This window comes from Elephantulus edwardii, unplaced genomic scaffold (genome assembly GCF_000299155.1).
Source record: "Elephantulus edwardii isolate Elephantulus edwardi_28Jun2011 unplaced genomic scaffold, EleEdw1.0 scaffold00250, whole genome shotgun sequence".
NCBI lineage: Eukaryota > Metazoa > Chordata > Mammalia > Macroscelidea > Macroscelididae > Elephantulus > Elephantulus edwardii.
Genome location: NW_006400000.1, coordinates 2,799,633 through 2,809,369, shown reverse-complemented (window position 1 = coordinate 2,809,369; position 9,737 = coordinate 2,799,633).

The window sequence follows — 9,737 nt, the reverse complement described above, 5'->3', positions numbered from 1 at the left end:
GCAGTTTTCAAGGGGTGATTTTTGGTGTGGTATTTTGTTTTGTTTTTAACATGGATCACCAGGTCTTTCTTCAGAGGTACCTCTGGTTAGATGCAACTTTCAGTCTTACTTTGACAGCTGGGAGCTACAATTGTTCGCACTACCCAGAAAATCCAAAGGAGATTAATAGCCTAAGAAAATATGGCCTCAAATCTGTCATCACTGGGACAGTCAGCTCTCTTCCTATCCTGTCAGATTCTGATAGTTAAAATAATAAATGCATAGTGTCTGAAAGTTTTAAAATTTTAAAATATAAAGCCAGCAATAAAAGCAAGTGAAAATGTCATCATGCAGAGATATAACCTCCCCTAAAATTGTGGCATATTTCCCAAGCCACTCTATACATGTAATAAACATAATTGGCCTTATACTTTATATATGACTTTATGTATATATTCTACTTTTTTCCACCTAATAAATCATAAACACTTCTCTGTATCATTAGAGAGTCTTCAAAGAATCTTTTTGCCTTTGATGAATTTTTAATAGATGCATTTAAAATGATCATAGTTATTATTCTTCGCCCAGTCTTTTCTCTGACATTTTGGTGTTGCTGTTGTTAGGGGATATCAAATCTACTATAACTCATCATGACCCTACAAACAACAGACCAGAATTTTGTTCATCCTTAAAATCTCTACCACACTCAAGGCCATTGTCGCAATCACTGTGTTAATCTGTCTCATCAAGGGTCTTCCTTTCTCTTGATGGCCCATTTCACTCCTTGACAAGTTCCAATTTTCCTAGATTCATATTCCACATTCCAATTATTAAGGGATATTTCTAATGGTTTCTCCTTATTTTGAGACTCGCCGTATCAGCAAATTAAATGAAGGCTCTACTCCATTTACATGATTAAGGTGGGCTCTACTTTAAAGAGGTAGTTCTTCCCTGGTCACATTTTTAATTCCTTGAGCTCTAATGGCCTAGTGCATTAGAAATTGTGAAACCAACCCAATGACAGATGGTTTGAATCTACCAGCTGCTCTGGGGGAGAAAGATGGACAGTCTCCTCCTGTGTGATCTGCAGTCTTTGAAAACTTGCTGGATGGTCAGCTATGACTTGAGTTGTATGGTAATGAGTAAATCCAATCTGAGGAGCTCATCCACCTGGCAATACCCAAGAGTGTTCTTCTATTATACATAGGACTTTGGAGACCTATTATTTCACAAATGGATGGCCAATAATTCTTCTTAGTCTCTCTTAACCTAGAAGCTCTGCTTCTAGACCTGCTAGCATTTAAAACACCAACAGGACAGCAACATATATGTCACTATAATGTAGTGGTTTTCTCTATAGAAATTGCATATCTGTGAATATCTTCTTCATGTGAATAAGTCCAGAAGAAGAATTGATGCCTGTGAGTCATCATGCTAGAGAAGAGTACTGACTATCCCGTGGACTGCTTAAAGAACAAGCAAACAAATACGTCTTGGGGAAAAAGCAGCTTGACAGCTCCTTGGGGACAAAGATGTTGAAGCTTTATTTTTCATACTTTGGACATGTAGTTCGGTGAGGCTATTCCTTGGAAAGGGACCTGATGCTTGGAAAGATTGAGGGTCAGTGTGAAGAGGGAGACCCTCGATGATGTGGATTGACATGGTAACTTCAGCAATGAGCTCTAGTGTGTCAGAGATGATGATGATGATGATGGCACAGGACAGGCCAGTGTTCAGGTCGACTGTTTGTAGGGTAGCTATGAGTTATACTCAGCTTGACTGTACCCAACAACAACAACAACAATATATTTTTATCAGGTCTTTGCCACCAGTCTCCTTATATCCAGAATCTAATATACAATGGCATCTGATCTGACCCAAAGATACGTGTTATCATATTTTCTGTTTTAACATACTTTACTAAGAATGCTGAGGCAGGCTGATTCAGTGGTAGAACGGTTGCCTCATCCCCACCCTGGGTTCAATTCCAGCTAGTGCATCTTGTACACAGTTACCACTCACCTCCCAGTGGGGACTTTCATATAGCATGATGCTGAATAGATTTCAGTGGGTCTTCCAAACAAAAACCGCCTCAGAAGAAAGATCTGGCAATTTACTCCTATAAGTTAGTTCAGGGAAAGATCTACAGGATTTACAAAGATCCAATCTGAAGGCATCCAAGGAAACAGCACAAGACTGGACAGAGAATGGGGTCACTCTGGGTCATAAATCAAGTGGACAGCCATAACAAGAGCTTGGTTATCAAGCCACCGGGCTTAATTAAAGAGTGCAGGGCCAAGTTGGCCCTTGGTCAGGTGAAGGGGCATTCTACACAGCAGGAAGTCCCTTTCCCTCTAGTTTCTATAAGAGAAAGGGATGCACAAAACCCCAAGGATACTTTCCAGAGAAACCACCCTTCTGTGTTCATCCTGAGGGAACATGAAGATGAGAATCCTCAGATCCGCGCTGCCTGGCATTTTCACAGAACCCTTGCCAGCTGATGGAGTTAATGATAACGTTGGCTTCCAGATTTCCTCTGAGAGGGAGTTTTTAAGTGTTCTCCATTTGGACGAGGCTGGCTTAAAAATAAACAAATAAGTTATGTAAGTCCAAATTTTGGAGGATCAGGTTTAGAAAGCCACAGCGCTGGTGTAGAATTAGAGGGGCCACCTCCCATCTTGTGGTGGGGCTCCACGTGCCGCCTGCAGGGTGGGTGCACCAAGGAACCAGCCAGCTGTCCCCAAAATCCGGCTTCTAATTTGGAGCGCCGACACCCACCAGGGTGGCGCCAGCAAGACACTCAGGGGAGCTGAGAAGACAGGGAAGGAACCAAAATAAAACCATACCCACTGGCAGATGACAGCAGACTTCTTTTTATTTTCTCTCTTATTCTCTTCCACTCAGATTTTTTTTTTTTAAAAAAAAAAAAGGGTGAGTGGTGTTATTCGAGGGCTGTCATTGTCTGTGGGAGATCAGGCTGCTTTTTGGTAGCATAGATTGCTGTGTGTTGCCTTTTGAAAATGTGTCCGACTCCTCCTGAGAGAAAAAGCTGTATGCCCAAAGTTACTAGAGAGGATGTGAAGTACTAAGTAAACTACCGCTGTTGTTTCTGGTATCGCCATTGAGGCACAAGTCTCCTACCATGGAGAACTGATGCACAAGGGAACAAATGTTACCCAGCTCTGTGCCACCCACATCCCTGGGTGAGGAGCAAATTCCTTGTGATCCATACGGTTTCATATGTTAGGTTATTTTGGTTAAGGGGTTGTGTGGCTTTTTGTTTGTTTGTTTGTTTGTTTGTTTGGGGTTTTTCTAAGTAATTGCCATAGCTTTCTTCCTGGTCTTTTAAACTAGATGTTCCATTGACACTGGTGTAGACTCAGAACAAAATGCATGCTTCCACTGGCAAATCAATGGGTGGTAGTTGTAGTGAGATGCACCAGCCAGGAGTCAAATTGGGGCCCCTTCAATGAAGGGGAGAACCCTACCACTGAACAACCAATACCCACGCTTAACTATCTCCTGCTCTTAATTCCGTTCATTGCTATTGGGTCAGAACTGACTCATAGCTGACCCCCCATCAGATTTTTTGGAGGCTATAAATCCCGTGGGAGGAGTTTGTCTTTCTTACTCCTAAGGAATGGCTGGTGGGTTGGAACCACCAGAGAGGCATAGCCTTTAGGTTAGAGCACCATTCTCTACACACTGTGTCCCCAAAGCTCCTTTATAAACATTATTGTTGTTGTTGTTGTGCACCATCAAATCAAAACCGACCCCTCGCTGACCGTCCAGCAGGTTTGCAGAGGCAGTAAATTGCACGGGAGGAGACTTCCCATCCTTCACCCTTGGAGCAGCTGGTGGATGTGAACCGTGTGCCTTTGAGATTGCAATGCAGCTTCTTACCACTAGGCCACCAGAGCTCCTTTTCCAAACTCTGTTGTCATTGTTATTGTTTGCCTTCAAGTCGAACGGATCCATAGCTGACCCTTCAGTGGATTTTCAGAGGCAGTTAATTACATGAGAGGAGCTTGTCCATCCTCCAGCTTACAAACTCTAAGGGCCTATGTTGTTGTTTTTGTTGATTGCCTTCGAGTCGAGCATAATTCCTAGCGACCCTATGAACTAAAGTCCTGAAGCCCCTCTACAACTATTGACATTTATCAAAGTTCATAGAGTTTCTGGAGGCACGTTGTTTTAGGAAGTGGATGCCATAGCATCTTGCTGAGTTCAAGTACTGTTGTGCTTGGATAAGTGGTAAAGACTAATTATTAGAATTAAATGAGAATTTCCAAAACCCCTTCCTGTGCTGGAATAGAGGAAAAACCGAGCTGAGCACTGTTAAGAGCCAGAATGATTACCTAAACACACATTTGCTCAACCTAATATTTGCAAAAAGAACTCTAGTGGTATAATCTGTAGAGAGTTGCACTGCTTGCTTGAGGCAACGCCTCTCTGGCGGTTCAAATCCACCAGCAGCTCCCAAGGAGAAAGATGAGTCATCTCCTCTTACGCAACCCACAATTTCAGAAACCCAGGGGAGAGTCAGCTATGAGTCAGTTCCGACTCAATGGCAGTGAGGTATTTTTTTAAAGACTCATTATGCATTCTAAGTTTATTTTCAAACTAGCTTTCTATGTGAGTTCAAAGTAAAGCATGCATATTTTCCACTATATATATTTTAAGCATTATACAGGGCCCCTTGACTACTTTAAGAAATGTTCATTGAAATTTAAAGTGTGATCGATAATTCAGAATTAACAAGCATGATTATGGGCTACCTACCACGTGGACAGCGCGAGGAGAGATGAATGTCCCAAATCTCACTGGATCCTCTGAACTACTCTCAGGTGAGAAAACAGGCTGGTGTGGTCACAGAAGTTAAACTGTTCTTGAGGGTACAGGCCTCGGATTCTAATTCGACTGGATATGCTGATGTCCTCTGGCTTTCCCCGTATTTTCGTCAGTACAAAAATAGCCTGTCTCTGCTCTAGAACATTACAAAATTATCGATGGAAAAGGTCTATAAAACTCAGGATCTTGTGGCTAAGGTTTATCTTCTGATATTCTAGAAGGTCTTAACTGGGGTAATTAAATACATAGAGTGTGCTCTGGTGGCCTAGTGGTAAGAAGCTGTGCTGCAATTACAAAGGCACATGGTTCAAATCTACCAGCTGCTCTGTGGAAGGAGGACGGACAATATTTACTGCTTCTGAAAATCTGCTGGACAATCAGTTATGGGTCTGTTTCAACTCAATGGCACACAACAACAAGGCAGCTCCAGTTCAGAGCAACCTCGTACCTAACTAACACTGTCCAGTCCTGAACTGTCTTCGTGATTGGTGTGTTTGAGTCCAGTGTTGTGGCTATTAAGTCCACACATCTCATTGAGGGTCTCCCTCATTTTCACCAACCTTCCACTTTATCAAGCATAATGTCTTCACTGAAATATATCGGGTCTTCGAAAACCCTAGGTACAGCAATAAATATGGGAACTGAGGCTGAGCCCTCAAATATGGAAACACCTAGAGGAGGAACTGTTGTAAGCAGAAACTAACTGGGGCAATAGTGGTTGGTGTGTCAGAATCCATGAGACTGGCTCAGGACAGAGCAGGCTTCAGAGCTGCTGTGCAGAGGGTCACTATGGGTTGCAGGCAACTCAACAGCACATAACAACAACGTCTTCATCTAGCAAAGGACACACGTGCATGCACACACACAGAGATTGAAACCTTGCCCTACCCTGCGCCATCTTCACAATCTCCACCATGCTCAGACACATCGCCACAGTCACTGTGCCACCTGGTCTCACTGCAAGATTTTTCTCTTTTGCTGATTCTTTGCTTTTCCTGACACATCCTTTTTCTAAGGACTGGCCCTTCTTGGCAACATGCCTAACACACATGGGATGAAATGCTGCCATCCTTGGGAGAAAGTGTTTCTACTTCTGAGAAACACTCTGGTTGCACTTCCTCCAGGCAAGATTTGTTTGTTCTTTCAGCAGTCGATGGGGTTGTTGTTGATGTTGTTATGTGCCATTGAGTTGCTTGTGACTCATAGCGACCCTATGTACAACAGCCCTAAATCCTGTTCTATCCTATACCAATCGCACTGTCTCTGACACACCCATCCCAATTACCCCAGTCACTGAATCAATCCACCTCATAGAGGGTCTTCCCCTGCTGCACTGTCCCTCAACCCTCCCAAGCATGACGTCCCTCTCCAAGGACCTGTCTCTCCTTACAACATGTCCAAATTATGTTAGACAAAGCCCCAGAATCCTTGCCTCCAAGGAGCAGCCTGGTTTAACCCTCTCTAGGATGAATCTGTTTCCTTGGCAGTCCATTGTACCCTCAATACTCTTCTCCAGCACCACAGCTCAAAGGCATCAATTCTCCTTCTATCCTCCCTAGTCATTGTCTAACTCTCTGATGCGTAACAAGTGATTACAAAGACCATGGCCTGTATCAGACACACTTTAGTCTCCAGAGAGACACCATTGCTCTTCAAAACTTTGGAAAGATTTCTAACAGCAGACTTTCCCATCACAATACGTCTTTTAATTTCATGACCACTGGGGTAGTCAACCGCAAAATCCTTCAATCTTCCTTGTTTTCATGTTTTACACACACACACACACACACACACACACACACACACACACACACACACCTTATGCTGACATTAAAGCACATGTACATTTGCCATGGGACCGACTCCAATACATAGCAACCTTGTATATCCAAGTAAAACCTCCCCTACAGGTTTTCAATGGCTGTTTTTCATTCTTTAAGTAGTGCTCCAGGATTTTCTTCTGAGATGCCTCTGGGTGGACTTGAACTTCTCACCTTTGAGTTAGCAGCCTCATGTGCTAACTATTTATACCACTACAGTGACATAGCGCTTTCCAATTCTCAAAGCATGTTTCTCACATCAGTTCCATTTCTTGATGATTCCAACATCTCAAGCAGGAAGAAGATAATTTATTCTCTGGGGAGGAGAAGCTGTGGTTAGAAGGATTTTTTTCCCCCTGAGGTATTTAGGGCTGGGTGGCAGTGGGATAGAAACTGGTTGGTCCCAGTGTCCTTCCTACCAGGACATTCAGCCCACACTACGTTTATCCCATATCAAGTTGGAATGTGAAGGCCAAGTTCAGGATGTGGCTTGTATCACACCCCTGAAGTGTCCTAAATACTATCAAGGACATGGAAATGCCCCAGATTTGCCCAAAAGTATGTAATCCTTTTCCAGAAAGCACAGGCATAGATATTGGTCTAGCCATAAATGTAGGACTTCTTTTCAGATAATTCAATGTTCAGGGTTTAGGGGCAGGGATTGATGATTTATTGGGAGGAGGTTGTGTTTTTTTAAAATTTACCTTTTGCAAAGCGGCAAGCTTGCTAAGATACTTTTTGCCCTGAATGTTCTAGTCGCCTCTTAAGATACCTTCTGCCAGTGTCCAACTGCAAGGTGGACAGAAGCCACTTGGAAGAAAGTGGCAGGAGATGGCAGAGAAATTATTTCTCTTTTCTGTCAAGGTCATCTGTCTGCCCCATCGCTGTAGAAAGCAGTAAGCTTTGCCCACTCCAAACATCTGTAATTGGCATTATCAAGTCGTGTAGAGGAAGCCAGGAAGAACCATTTCTTGGGATGGTTTAATGCTTTTTGAGAGCTTTTATTCTGACCTGCAAAACTAATTACCTAGCCTCTCTGGATTCTCAGTCTCAGCTTCTGAACAAGACATTTCTACGATGATTCACGACACTGACACCCAGGGTCCATTAACAGGCCATTGAAGTTCTATTTCTAAGTGCATTTCAGCATTGGACCCTCAGGAACCTTGCAGGCAAATACAATCCAGTTGTAAACTCAAGCAAGAACAGGGTCTGAAATGGAAACACAGACTACTCGGGTGTGGGGAGAGAAAAGACATCTGGAAAGGACCCAGGAGAATACAAAGCAGGGAAGTCACTTCTGTTTGCTAGTTCTTCTCAAAAGAGGCAAGATCGGAGTTAGCTGTGTGAGTCACAAATCTCTTTGTGCCTCAGTTTCTTCATGTGTAAAATGAGGATGACCACAGTTCTTATTTCACAATATTTTTTCTCCCTGATTCATTGGATTTCTATGAGTTGTATTCAACTCAATAGCACTTAACAACGACAACAGTTCATTTATTGAGGAGCTCCAGTGGCCTAGAGGTTAAGGAGTTACTCTGCCCACCCCAAGGCAGCTGGTTCAAATGGACCAGTTGCTTCATGGAAGAAAGATGGGCAGTCTCCTCCTGTATGATTTACAGCCTCTGGAAATTCACTGAAGGGTCAGTTATGAATTGGTTCTATCTTGCCATTGATGAGATTGTGTCTGATTCCTTTATTACTACTGTCTAATTCTCTACTTGTCTTCCAAAAGTCCCAGGCTTTTAAATAACCTCATTTCTACCCTTTATTTTTTCCCTTAGGGGCACCTTAGTAAATCTTTCTGCCTTGACAAGAACTGACAAAGTCAAAATACTTATTTCTGTGCTTCTTTTATAATGTAATTATTACTAATGTTCCCATGATGTTGCACGCCTTAAAGAAAATTATCTTAAAATCTCAGAGTTCCAGGTCTGGCTTATCCAATTTATGAAAAATATGCCATCGTATAATTCAATTGCCAAACCCATCAACCAAATGAAACGTAGTTCTTGTCATTAAAAGTACGATTTTTTTGTCTCTCAATTTAACTAAATGTCTTAATACTCATTTCAAGTGTGAAAACTACTGAGAAATAAATTATGAAATGCATCATATAAAACAGATTAACAAAACGCAGCCAAGTTCACATTGATGTAGATCTAATATAACTAATTTTATAATTATAATAAATATAAAAGTGGGAGAACAGTGCTGTTTCTCATTACTTGATTTGCAATAAAATGACACAGTCCATTGCTAAAATTGCAAGTTATTTATGATGCCAGAAATACGAGCAAAGTCATGATGTGGTTGAGTTTTATTTTGTTTGTTTGGTTTGATTTGTGTGTGTGTGTGTTTTGTTTTGTTTTTTACTTAAGCTGTGTGAACGTGTGCATCTAACTCTGATGTGTGACTTTGGAGATAGATAATTAAATATGAGTTATGCTTAAGAATGAAACAGGCAAATGGATAGAAACCAAGTTCATCAGGGCAGGAGGGAAAGGAAGAGGGCTTATTTAGGAAGCCATGAGTTTCTGTCTGTGGTGATGGAAAATTTCAGAATGATTAGGCATGATGATTGCACATGATTAACCAAACCCTTTACGGTTTAATCTAGTGCAATTCATAGCAACCCTCCACTGAGCTTCTGAGGCTGCAGATCTTAGGGCATTGTCCGTCTTTCCCCAAGGAACCCCTAGTGGACTTGAACCAGTGGAAACACTTGGCCTTTCGGTTAGCACTACGGACCATGCCACAAAAACTCTTTACCGTATTATTATTGATGTCATTGAAATCTATAAGTCACATACATAAAAACTGTGAGACTGTTGCCTTTAATCACTCTTCAAACCTGAAGCAAAGCTCAGCCCCATGGCTCAACTAGACAGACAGGTCTATAAGGGACCAATGACATTGGGGAGATGATCACTTCTCAGAACAACCAACCTTATTGGGCCAAAAGAATTGCACTTGCCCAAAGATTAAATCCAGAAGGTAGGAAGGACTAGAAAGGATGAATGGGAATGAGAAGTAGTAGCTAGAAAAAAAAGAGCTGAGAGAAAGAAAGAAAAAAGTCGGTCCCAA